Source organism: Schistocerca nitens, chromosome 6 (assembly GCF_023898315.1).
Source record: "Schistocerca nitens isolate TAMUIC-IGC-003100 chromosome 6, iqSchNite1.1, whole genome shotgun sequence".
NCBI classification, from domain to species: Eukaryota; Metazoa; Arthropoda; class Insecta; order Orthoptera; family Acrididae; genus Schistocerca; species Schistocerca nitens.
This window is the reverse complement of record NC_064619.1, coordinates 212363275-212375277: the sequence shown is the minus strand read 5'-3', so window position 1 is coordinate 212375277 and position 12003 is coordinate 212363275. Positions and strand designations below refer to the sequence as shown.

The 12003-nt window shown below is 40.7% G+C and overlaps 1 protein-coding gene across 3 annotated transcripts in view; it reads right to left on the bottom strand.

The window, feature by feature from the left end:
- The window catches only part of LOC126263718 (asparagine synthetase [glutamine-hydrolyzing]), a 197346-nt gene extending 185904 nt beyond the window's left edge, over positions 1 to 11442 (bottom strand). Inside the window, exon 1 of one of the 3 annotated variants that reach the window (XM_049960864.1) lies at positions 11423 to 11442. The gene's annotated coding sequence lies outside the window, so the exon portion shown is untranslated. The other 2 variants (XM_049960863.1, XM_049960862.1) reach the window with 2 other exon arrangements.
- Between the last annotated feature and the right edge of the window lie 561 nt (positions 11443 to 12003).

Here is a 12003-nt window from a genome sequence, read left to right as displayed (position 1 = left end):
GGGATCTGACATTCCATGCTCTGATCCGTAGAATGCCAGTTTTCTTTCTTTTGATAACGACGTCCTCTTGAGTAGTCCCTGCCCGGACATCCGAATGGGGGACTATTTTACCTCCGGAATATTTTACCCAAGAGGACGCCATCATCATTTAACCATACAGTAAAGCTGCATGCCCTCGGGAAAAATTACGACTGTAGTTTTCCCTTGCTTTCAGCCGTTCGCAGTACCAGCAGAGCAAGACCGTTTTGGTTAGTGTTACAAGGCCAGATCAGTCAATCATCCAGACTGTTGTCCCTGCAACTACTGCCAGTTGTTACTTTTCCAAAACTGATATGCATGACACCTACTTGCAAATCCCTCTGAATGAGCAATCACAAGTCTTTGTCATTAATACTTATCTGGATTGCTTAAAATTTTTGGCAGTACTTCCGCACCTTTCGGAGCAGCTGACTGCAAAAGTTCCTTTTTGCTCAAATTATTCAGAAGACACTGTTATCTCTGCTTGCACTCCTGAAGAACACATTAGCAATCTTCACACTCTGTTTCAAGTGTTCTCTACAGGTAATCTCAATTGTAACAGAGACAAACGTGTGTTTTTTTCAAACTGAATTTGAGTATGATGATGATGATGATGATGATGATGATGATGATGACGATGGCTTTGTTGGGCACTCAACTGTGCGGTCATCAGTGCCTGTGTGTTAGGGAAGCTCATGTACTACATCCATCTTATTCCTAATGCGGCTCAAATCGCAGCTCCCTTGCGCTGCTTGTTCAGGAAGAGTGTTCCTTTTGTTTGGTTGCAAGAATGTCAGTCTGCTTTCCAGAAGCTGAAGGATGCTTTGCTTAGTGGTCAATGCCTTGAACATTTATATCCAGCCAACATTTATATCCGGTCTTGGCTGGGGATCCTTCCCCTGAAGGCATTGGTACAGTTTTGTCACATACATTTGAGCTGTTGACTGGCTGGCTGCCTCCACTTCAAAGCTGTTAAACAAAGCTCAGTGTAATTATTCACATATTTGAAACAAGGCTCTCACCACTGTCTATGGTGTCACTAAGTTTCACCAGTATCTTTCTGTCAGAAAATTTTACTTGGGTGACTGACTATAGTCCTCTTCAACCTTTTGTTTAGCCCTTCTCAGTCAGCTCGAACTCGAATAGTGCAGAAGCTGAGACAGTGGGCTCTTGTTTTGTCACATTATCAATATGGGATTGCATATTGGCCCACTTATAAGCATGCCAATGCTCTTTCTCACTTCCCTGTTGGCCCAAATGCAAAATTCCACGAGTTCTCTGCTTCCTGTTGTTGCACTGATGCTCAAGGCCCAGATTCTTTGCACACCTTTCTGTTTAATCACCAGAAACTTGCCCAGGACATGGCAGTGGATCCTGATTTGCAGATGCTCTTGCACTACATCCGTACTGGTTGGTCGCATTCAGCCAGACAGATTCGTAGCTCTCTGGTTCATCGATACTTTGCAGACTGGCATGCCCTTACAGTTTACCAAAGAGTCATTTTGCTTCACACCAGTAATGACCAGTCACATGTTGGATTTCTCAGACTCTACAGCCTGGTGTGCTAGATTTGCTACACCATGATCACTGGGGCGTTGTTCACACCAAGCAGTTAGCATAACGTCATTGCACTTGGCACAGTCTAAATCCACAAACTAAACAGCTGACTTCTCAGTACCAAGCCTGTGCTGAACACCAGCCAGCCCTGCCTAGGCAGTTCTTCCAATTTGGCAACATTTGCACTTGGATTTCACGGTTCCTTACCGGAACACATGTCGGCTCATCATCATTAACGCTTACAGCAAATTCCCCTTCGTAGTTCCTAAACCCTCCACTATTGCTTGTTCCACAGTTCAGGCCTTGTTGTCCGTATTTTGCCTTGAAGGACTGCCTGAAGTGATTGTCACTAACAACTGTCTTCAGTTCATTGCTAGTGAGTTTGAACAGTGTGTAAAAAGCATTCCAGCTGCTACTCCTTTTGACTGTTGTGTGCATCTTATTACTCCCAAAATGACAGACAAGAGTGTATCCAGCATTGGGTTGTCTGTCACGAGCATCAAATAGAGGGCCAAAATGCAGTAGTTTGCCACTCAAATGTACAGAACGCAGCAGCAGAGAAAATGGATCTGGATATCCAGGAAGTGTCGTCATCAGGTTCGGTTCCCAAACAGGATTCCAACACGCTTTTGATCAACGTTTTCGTTCTCTCACAACAGCTGTGCCTGCAGGTAGACACTGGCATGGCCGTTTCCCTGCTTAATGTCCAAACATGTTCAGACTTTGGCTCTCCATCACTGTCGCTGGTAAACAGGTGCCTCTGAGGCAATTCTAGAAAGCAAATTCCTGTGATTGGCCAATTCATGGCTCAACTTACCTATAAATCTGTGACTTGGCCTATTACCTTTATTGTCATCCACAAAGCTAGTTCAGAAAACCTTTTTGAGTTTGCAGACTTCCAGGCCTTTGGTTTTTCAGTTACAAACTCCTTACAATTCATATCTGCCAAAGTCCCCTGTCAATCATCGGACTCTCTTGCTCAGAGCTTCAAGATACCTTTGTGGAAGACCTAGGGTGCACCACAGATTTTCAAGCCTACATAATCTTGAAGCAGTCAGCTTGTTCTAGATTTTTCGTGCTAGGCAGATTCCTAAAGCCATACACTCTCAAATCCTCCTGGATCGGTGGAAAAAGCCATTTTGTACGTTGCATCAATTTTCAGGTCACCATAGATTCACTGTCTATGGTATCACATATACAGTGTCATGTACGTACGAACTATTCAGATGCTTAGCAAGCGGTCAATTATAGCCCAAAATTGATCTTTCTGAAGAATATAATCAGTTACCTCTTGTTGAGGAGTCTGGGGTATGATGGTTCTTAGTATGCCTTTTAGCCTGTATCAATACCAACAGTTGATGTTTTGGGTGGCAATGTTATCTGAACAGGTCATGTCCACTATTGCACTCTGTTTCAAGTACATGGATGACAATGTCATTACCAGACATACTATGAGTGACCACTTGCATAATCTCTGGGTCCTTTTTCAGAGACTCAGGGCCATGGATCTGCATTGTAATCTGCAGACGTCCAAATTTTTTCCAACCATTTTTGAGTATCTGGGTCACACTACCCTGCCTCAGTGTGTCTGGCCCACAGAGAGTCTTGTGAGAGCCATTACAGACCTGCTGTGTCCCTCGTCATTGCAAGAACAGCAGGCTTTCATGGATAAAATTGCCTATTACCACCAGTTCACTCCTGAGGTGTCCACCACTGCCCGTCCTCTCTACCTCCTTCTCCGCAAGGGTGCTTCCTTTGTCTGTCACATTGAAGGGATGCCTTATCGGCACCGTGTCTGAAACTTCCTGGCAGATTAAAACTGTGTGCCGGGCTGAGACTCGAACTCGGGACCTTTGCCTTTTGTGGGCAAGTGCTCTACCAACTGAGCTACCCAAGCATGACTCACGCCTTGTCCTCACAGCTTTACTTCTGCTAGTACCTCGTCTCCCACCATCGCAGGAGAGCTTCTGTAAAGTTTGCCCATATCAATTTTGGTGGCTGCTGAGTGGTGGCATGCCAGTCTGTCAGCAACCTCTGACCAGATGTTCTCAATGGTTGGGAGATCTGTTGGACAGGCTGCCAGAGCAACAGTCTAATGCCCTCCGCATTGAGGTACATCAGCACAGCATGACAACATGCAGTCTTAGATTATCTTGTTGAAAGATAACATCACGGACACCTTGAAGATGGCGTTCAGCCATCAGCCTTAACACACCAGAAATGTAACGCCTGCTGTCCAAATTACCAATTATGTCAACCAAAAATGTCGCATATGCAGTGGCACCTAAGACCATCATGCCAAGGACTGGACATGTATGCCAAGGACAAATGCAAACTGGTGATGTTGATTCTCCTTGATACATCTACATCTACCTCTGCATCTATACTCCCCAAACCACCATGAAGTGCATGGCAGATTGTACATCCCATTGCACTGGTTATCAGTGTTTCTTCTCATTCCATTCATGTATCTAAAGTGGGAAAAATGATTGCCTGAATACCTCTGTGTATGCTGTAATTATTTTAATCTTGTCTCACAATCCCTATGTGAGCAATATATAGGGGGTTGTATAGACTTTCTCAGGACGCATTACATCTGTCTCCAAGTGTCTGTCTTTTCAGTTTCTTCAGTGACACTGTCCCATGTGTCAAACAAACCTGTGACCACTCACACTGCCCTTCTCAGTATATGTTCAGTATCCCCTTTTAGTCCTATTTAGTACAAGTCACACACTTGAGCTATATTCTAAAATGGGCACGAGCGATTTGTAACCAGTATCGCTTATAGACTGATTGTACTTTCCAAGTATTCTACCAATAAACCGAAGTCCCACCTCTTTTACCCACAGACAGTACTTCATTACAGGTAATTGTGTCATCTGCAAAGGATCTCAGTTACTATTTATATTCTCCACAAGGTCAATAACATACAGCATGAACAGCAAGAATCCCAACACACTCCCTGGCACACATAAAAGGTTACTTCTTCACCTGACGATGACTCTTCATCCAAGATAACATGCTGCATCCTCCCTATGAAAAGATCCTCAATTCAGTCACAAATTTCACTTGATACGCTTATGACCATACTTTTGACAATAAACATAGCTGCAGTACTGAGTTGAATGCTTTTCGGAAATCAAGAAATACTGCATCTACCTGACTGCCTCAATTTAAAGCTCTTGTATGTCAAGTGAGAAAAATGTGAGTTGGTTTTCACATGATAGCCATTTTTAGAATCTGTGCTGGTTAGTGTAGAGGAGGTTATTCTGTTTGAGACACCTCATTGTGTTTGAGCTCAGAATATGTTCCAAGATTCTACAGCAAATCGATGTCAAGAACAATGGACTTCAGCTACACTTCTCATACACAGGTGTGATCTGTGCTTTCTGCTAATCACTGGCACGGATTTTTGTTTGAGGGATCGACGACAGATTATAGTTAGAAGAGGAGCTAACTCAGTTGCAAATTCAGTACTGCATCTGAAGGGTATTCCATCAGGTCCTGGAGCTTTGTCCAATTTTAACAATTTCAACTGTTTCTTAACACCGCTGACACTAATACTTATTTCACTCATCTTTCCAGTGGTATGAGGATTAAACTGGTGAAATTCTCCTGGACTTTTCTTTGTAAATAAATATTTCAAAACGAAGTTCAACATTTCAGCTTTTGCTTTGCTACTCTCATTTCAGTTCTTGTGATGATAGGGGGAAAAAAAAAAAAAAAAAAAAAAAAAAAAAAAAAAAAAAAAAGAGGACGATTACCATGAGGAATATGTTGATGGTGAAGAAGAGGATGATGATTATCGTGAGGAAGATTACAACAATGAGTGATGTGAAGAAGTATTTTGGCGCCACTTAAAGCCTTTACATATGACCCGAATTTCTTTGGGTTTTGTGAAAGATCATTTGACGATATTCAGTCTCTCTCTCTCTCTCTCTCTCTCTCTCTCTCTCTCTCTCTCTCTCTCTCTCTCTGTCCTATGCTTCATTTTACACCCACTGTGCAGTAGTCTTCATTTCCTTAGAGGTGTCTTTACAGTGACTCCACACAAAGGTAAATGCATCCAGACGCCTCTCGGGGAAATAGTGCCACATGAGGGAAATGAATCAAATGTGCACTATGTTTGTATGTAAGGAAGGAACTGTCTGCTAGGTAGAAGATGTCATCCTGGGAGTACACACTGTACAGTAGTTTGCGAAGTATACTGGTATATGTAACTGTAGATCCAGCATGCTTATAAACCACAGCATGGCTGACTGTGGCCTTCTCATGTGTTTATCTCTGCTGTGTTTGCACTTGTTAGATAATATTACTGTTTTTACATCACTTTTCGCTTACCCCAACTGTGTTAATTTTGGTTTGTGACTTCCAGAACTAAACGTCTATTAGTAGTCAGCTGTTCTGTGGGCTATTAGTTGAGCCTGTATTACTTTCTACTCACTATTTGCTCTACCAAGCATACCAACAGCCCTTTAAATTTTTGTATTCTTGTTATTTATAATGTCATAAACTTGTTTGTAATTGAGGTCCAGATGAAACACACAATGATCAGATGGAGCTTTATAACTAATCTTTAAGAAGGATCCATCTTCACACAGAAAAATATAGCAATACAACTGGTTGCTTCCATTCTAGTCTTCTGGAGTTGTAATCCACATACTGCAGAATCTTCTTTATGTGGTTAATGAGCTGTTTCTTATAATACTGTAACAAATTAGTTGTCAGAGTCAGCCAGAGACACTGCAGAGACACCACATATCTACAGCATTTGTCTGACACAGCAATAAACAAAAATACTGTTACTTTTCTCCTGTCATATACAATTTAAAAAAAAAAAAAGATACATTACGCAGGAATTATGCAAATGAGATCGAAATTGGTATATGTGATGTACATGTACAGGAAACAAATGATGAAAAGTTCAGAAAAACTGGATGATTTATTCAAAAGAAAGTGTTTAACAAACTGATGAAGTCAATGGCACAGTGGTCCACCTCTTGTTCTTATGCAAGCATTATTCTGCTTAGCATTGATTGTTACAGCGTTGGATGTTCCAATGAGGGATATTGGGGCAAATTATACCCAACTGACAGGTTGGATCGCCAAAATCCCAAGCTGCTCCAAATGTTCTGAATTGGGGAGAGATTTGGTGATGTTACTGGCCATATAGAGTTTTGCTAACATCGAAGACAAGCAGTAAGAACTCTCATCGTGCGCAAGCAGGCATTATCTTGCTGAAACAAAAGCCCAGGATGGCTTGTCACAAAGGGCAAGAAAATGGTGTGCAGAATATCATCAACATACATACTGTTATGCTGTAAGTGAAGTGTGCTGCAGACGGCAACCAAAATGGAAATGGCACCCCAACCATCACTCCTGGTTGTCAAGCCGTATGGTGTGAGTGAGTCAGGCAGGTAACCAACACTATATGATAGATCTTTGCTGGCCATAGTGGCTCATTTTGAAGAACAACTCATCACTGAAGACAATTCTACTCCAGTCAAATGAGATTCCAAGCTGTAGTTGTGTCTGGAGACACCCCCAAACAGCAGTGGGATATCAAGCCAACTGTTGTCCGGAATAGGGCCTGACAACCTGGAGTGATGATCTGGGGTGCAGAACCCCTCTGGTAGTCATCCGCAGTACCCTTACAGCACAGTGGTACATCGATGATATTCTACGCTCCATTTTATTGCCCTTCATGGGAAGCTATCCTGGGCTTGCATTTCGATAAGATAATGCCAGCATGCACACTGTGACAGTTTCTGTTGCTTGCCTCTGTAGTCGCCAAACACTACTTTGGCCAGAAAGGTCACCGGATATCTCCCACATTAAAAACATTTGGAGCATTACGGGCAGGACTTTGACACAATGTACCAGTTGGACAGAATTTGGCACGATATCACTCAAGATGACATCCAACAACTCTCTCAAGCAATGTCAAGCGGAATGCTGAGTAATCAAACTAATTCGTTTCACTGCTTGAAAAAACTGCCAAATATTGCAAAACGTCTCATTATATTGTATATCACATTTATTAAGGCCACATTTTGTGCTGGAAAATGTCAGTTCAGAAAATGAAAGTACTACAATAGATATTTCATGTCCACACCTACGTACCGCACAAGTTCCAGTGTTACTTTAGCTACCCATCTTTGGGTCCCAGTCAATCTGCACTGGTGGAAGAGTTGGTATCTGTGTGCCTGAGGTATGCACATTTTTTTGCTATCTGCTTGATGTATTTGGTACAGAGTTTAACAGCTACTCACCCTTTCTGAAATGCCTGTCATCTGCTTAGTATCTCCTTTATTCAGTCAGTAGTAAACCGTCCATTTTCTATACAGGTTCTTTGAAAACGGAACATATTTCATGAATTTACCTCTCACAAATTTCAAAAGATAGAAACAACTCCAGTGCTCTTACAGAGAGCAAAATTGAAAGTTTTGGATAGTTTATGTAGAAGTTCAATTCAGTCACATTGGTGCTGTTGCTTTGTTTGTACAAAAATGGTGACAACACAGAAACAATTGTTTTTGTGCAGCAGTTAGCAAAATTGTGCATTTTGCAGATTATGCCACGAAGAGCACCTCAGCAAAAGTTAACTTATGAGTGATTTCAAAAACTCATAGAATATGTTAGCATTTCAAACAGACAAGCTTGGATCATCCACGCATGTCAGAACAAAATAGGACTAAGGGAGGATACTGACAAAATCCAAGGAAGGCCAGCACAAATGGTCCCAGATTGGTTTAACACAGGGGAATCGCAGATATGATGAAAAACCTGGTGTGTCAAACATTTGAAGATAGATGCCAATTATACTGTGAAAGACTATTCACAAAGTAACAGGAACCAATATTACGAAAATAATTTAGAAATAGGCTATTCTTCAGTTCATCATGTATCACTCTTGTATGAGCTGTCAAGTCAACATTAAACTAATTATAAGCAGTCAGTCTTCCCATGCTTCATATCATATAAGCTCAGCTGGTTACCATACCATGAGCAGCCTCCTATCGCTTACGGATGACAACAGAAAACAAATACCGGTACCTTAGTTACAAACTCGATAAAAATTTCTCAGAGACCTAACCGCTGTCCAGTCTCCTACTGCATGCTATACGAAAATTACGCAAGGAAAACGGTATTTCATTTTACAAAGAGCTACTCTGCAAAATTGGAAGAAACCTAACATGTGCAGAACAAGTACCCTCTGCCATGCACTTCACTGTGGTTTGTAGATTATGTGTATACAGATGTTGACACAGTTTCTTTTCTCTTATGAAATGCTAACCTGTTCACAACACTATGAATCATCTTACAATTTCTAAAATTGTCTTAACTTTTAAGTTACATTTTACTATTCTCAGGTCTTCCTATCAAGCTTAAGTGGCCAAAAATGGGAAATTTGCTCAACCTACCTGTTACCAGTTTTAAAAATTATTTACAGCACAGATGTCTTAGACCTCAGTACTGTTAACTCTTACTGCTTCAAGTACACCTTTGCATCCATGTAAAATCTGGATGGGGGACTGTAGATGTAATCTATTTGCAAATAAATTTTATAAAACAATTCATAATAGCAGATTTTGTTTAATAATCTTCCGTATTAACATCAGTGTTGCCAATGAGTCACTTTCAGACAGCTACTCTAGTAATGGATTTTACACATTTCAACAAACACAATACGCTCCTGCTACCATAAATGCCTCAGAACAATTATGAATCTTACACGCAGAGCTGAATCACATCAAAGTCTCTCACCACAATACACGAACAGTCATCCATTGCAACGTCCTGTGAAGTGAAGAAGTAGTTTAGGATTGCTTCCAGAACTAAAACGAAGATTGGCACATATTATGAAGAGTGGTATTAATAAGTGAGGAAATAAGACCGCCCAGGCCCTGGAAAAGTCTCCTCATGTCTTTGGGAACTCAACAGCTTTTCTACTGTGACAAAATCATTTGTAAGTAAAAAAAATAATAAAGAATCATGGCCCAGAACAAAATGTCATTTCACAGAACAGAAAAAAATGTGAGCCTTCCAATAAAAAAAAAAAATAAATAAACTGAAGAAAATCATACCCAACAATAAACGTGCTGTTTGCACTTTTATTACTCCAAAATTGCCCATACTAAAATATTATTTGTTGATAACTCAGTACTAAAGCGAGTATGTATCTGAAAAATGCTCTGCAATATAATGAGTGTTGTAATTCAAACTAAATACGAGTACCTTCCTGTAAAGCTATTCTGTGGCTGCAAGGAATAACATGCTGGGTAACAGAGCACTTTAGCACCACACAAATAGTCAAACTTGTCAAATTCTGACCTCCATAGATGACATAATTTAAAAAATTCAAGTCAATACTTCATCACCTATACATAATTTTCCAAGAGCTACAGATGGAAAACAATCATCCCAATCATTGCTGCTAAAACTGACAAGATTGATTCCATAAAAACAGTGTAGGGTGCACTATTGAAGTAGTCTCTTTCTTTCTGTGTGTAAAGAAACTCATTCCTCTGCGTGTATCTTGTCTCTGTGAAGGATTCAGAACTAAAAATTGATGATGAATTTGCCAAGAAATGGAGAGTGCAGGAAACAGGAGGTAGTATTGTTCTGTGAGCAGAGGAAAATAATAATTGTTTGGATTTCTGGGATTTGCAGAGTTCACCAAACACTTGGAGCATCATATAAGCTCAGCTGGTTACCATACCATGAGCAGCCTCCTATCGCTTACGGATGACAACAGAAAACAAATACCGGTACCTTAGTTACAAACTCGATAAAAATTTCTCAGAGACCTAACCGCTGTCCAGTCTCCTACTGCATGCTATACGAAAATTACGCAAGGAAAACGGTATTTCATTTTACAAAGAGCTACTCTGCAAAATGAGACTACTGAATTTGTAACCTTTTCGAAATGTCAGGCTACACGAAACGTGATTGCAAATATCAAATACTGTTTTCAAGTACGAATGCTGCATTTTACAGGTAGTAAGATTTTACACGTTTCATTCTCACTATTTGCGGAATATCGAACGAGTAATCGGATTAAACTAGCTGTGGTCCTGTTTTAACTCACCTAGCAGACGACAACCTGTGGCACCTGACCGGCAACGCGGTTAATTCTGTCCGTCCCGCCACGAAGCTGACGCTCGCACGACTGCGTATGACATCAGCCACAAGTACAATAAATGTGAGCCTCGGTAAGACTGAAAGGGCAAACTTTTTAAGCGCATAGCATCAATTTGAAACGTTGTACAACAGATAACTGCGCTTTATTCGTTCCTATAAAATTATAGTTACGAAACTGTTTGTTGTGCCATTCAACAAAACGTAAAACATCGAACGGAATACTATCACAGTCTATACTACCTCGCCCCCATAATATGTATGCGCCCCCATTACGCTGCAATAAAGTAATCCTAACATTACACAATGCGCTTCGATGAAGGCAACTGATTAAAGGATGCTGGTTTCTCGGTACGTCGCTGTGTTTACACCATGGATGTAAACATTATCCCCGAAATATAATACGTACTCTACAGGCTTATATACCGCATATTGCATTTTGACAACTATGAAAACTGTTTCCAAACGGCCACTACGATAGACACTATGAGAGACATGTCGTCAATGTCGTTTCATGTGGATCCAAATTCGTTATTCCTAGAGAGTTGCGGATCCCTCCACCATACCGCCTAATGTACACGGTAGATGTTTTGCCGTCTTTTAACGACGCACCGTTGAGTAATATCGGATGAACGACTAGGGCCTATTCGCTGTTCTCGGGAAACACTCAGCTTCGGACTGTGCATCATCACTCTAAATCACACACCAATCTCAGATGAAGGTGTGGCATGGTGCGGTCACACGAGACGAAACCTCAACCGAACGTCACTTAGTCAACTACACCTAGATGGCGTTGGCTTCGTCCATTAACACTTCAAGCAAAATATATAACAAATTTTGTCACTGTCAAACAGTGGCATACTTGTCATTCACTGCGAAAACACATTGTGCCAAAAAGGTGTATATGACGCAGGAACAAAACTGTACAACAGATTATTATCAGGAAATAAAAAATGTCTTCTTGAACTGAACTAAAAGCCTGTGCCATTGTACATACTGAAAAAATTGATTTTATTCAATCTCATAGTGCCATAAAATGGGGCAAATAGTAAAAAAACCTGATAACCACAGAATGATTTTAATATTTACAATTCTATCAAAAATTATATATAGCTGTATACATAAACAAAAATATGACCAATTTGTAAATAACAGGCTACTGAATGCCAACCAGTTTGCCTTTGGATCAAATCTGACAAAAGTAAAAACAATGTTAGATGTTATATATGAGAGAGACAAACTGCATGTGCTGCTAAACTTCCTGATAGATTAAAACTGCGTGCCGGA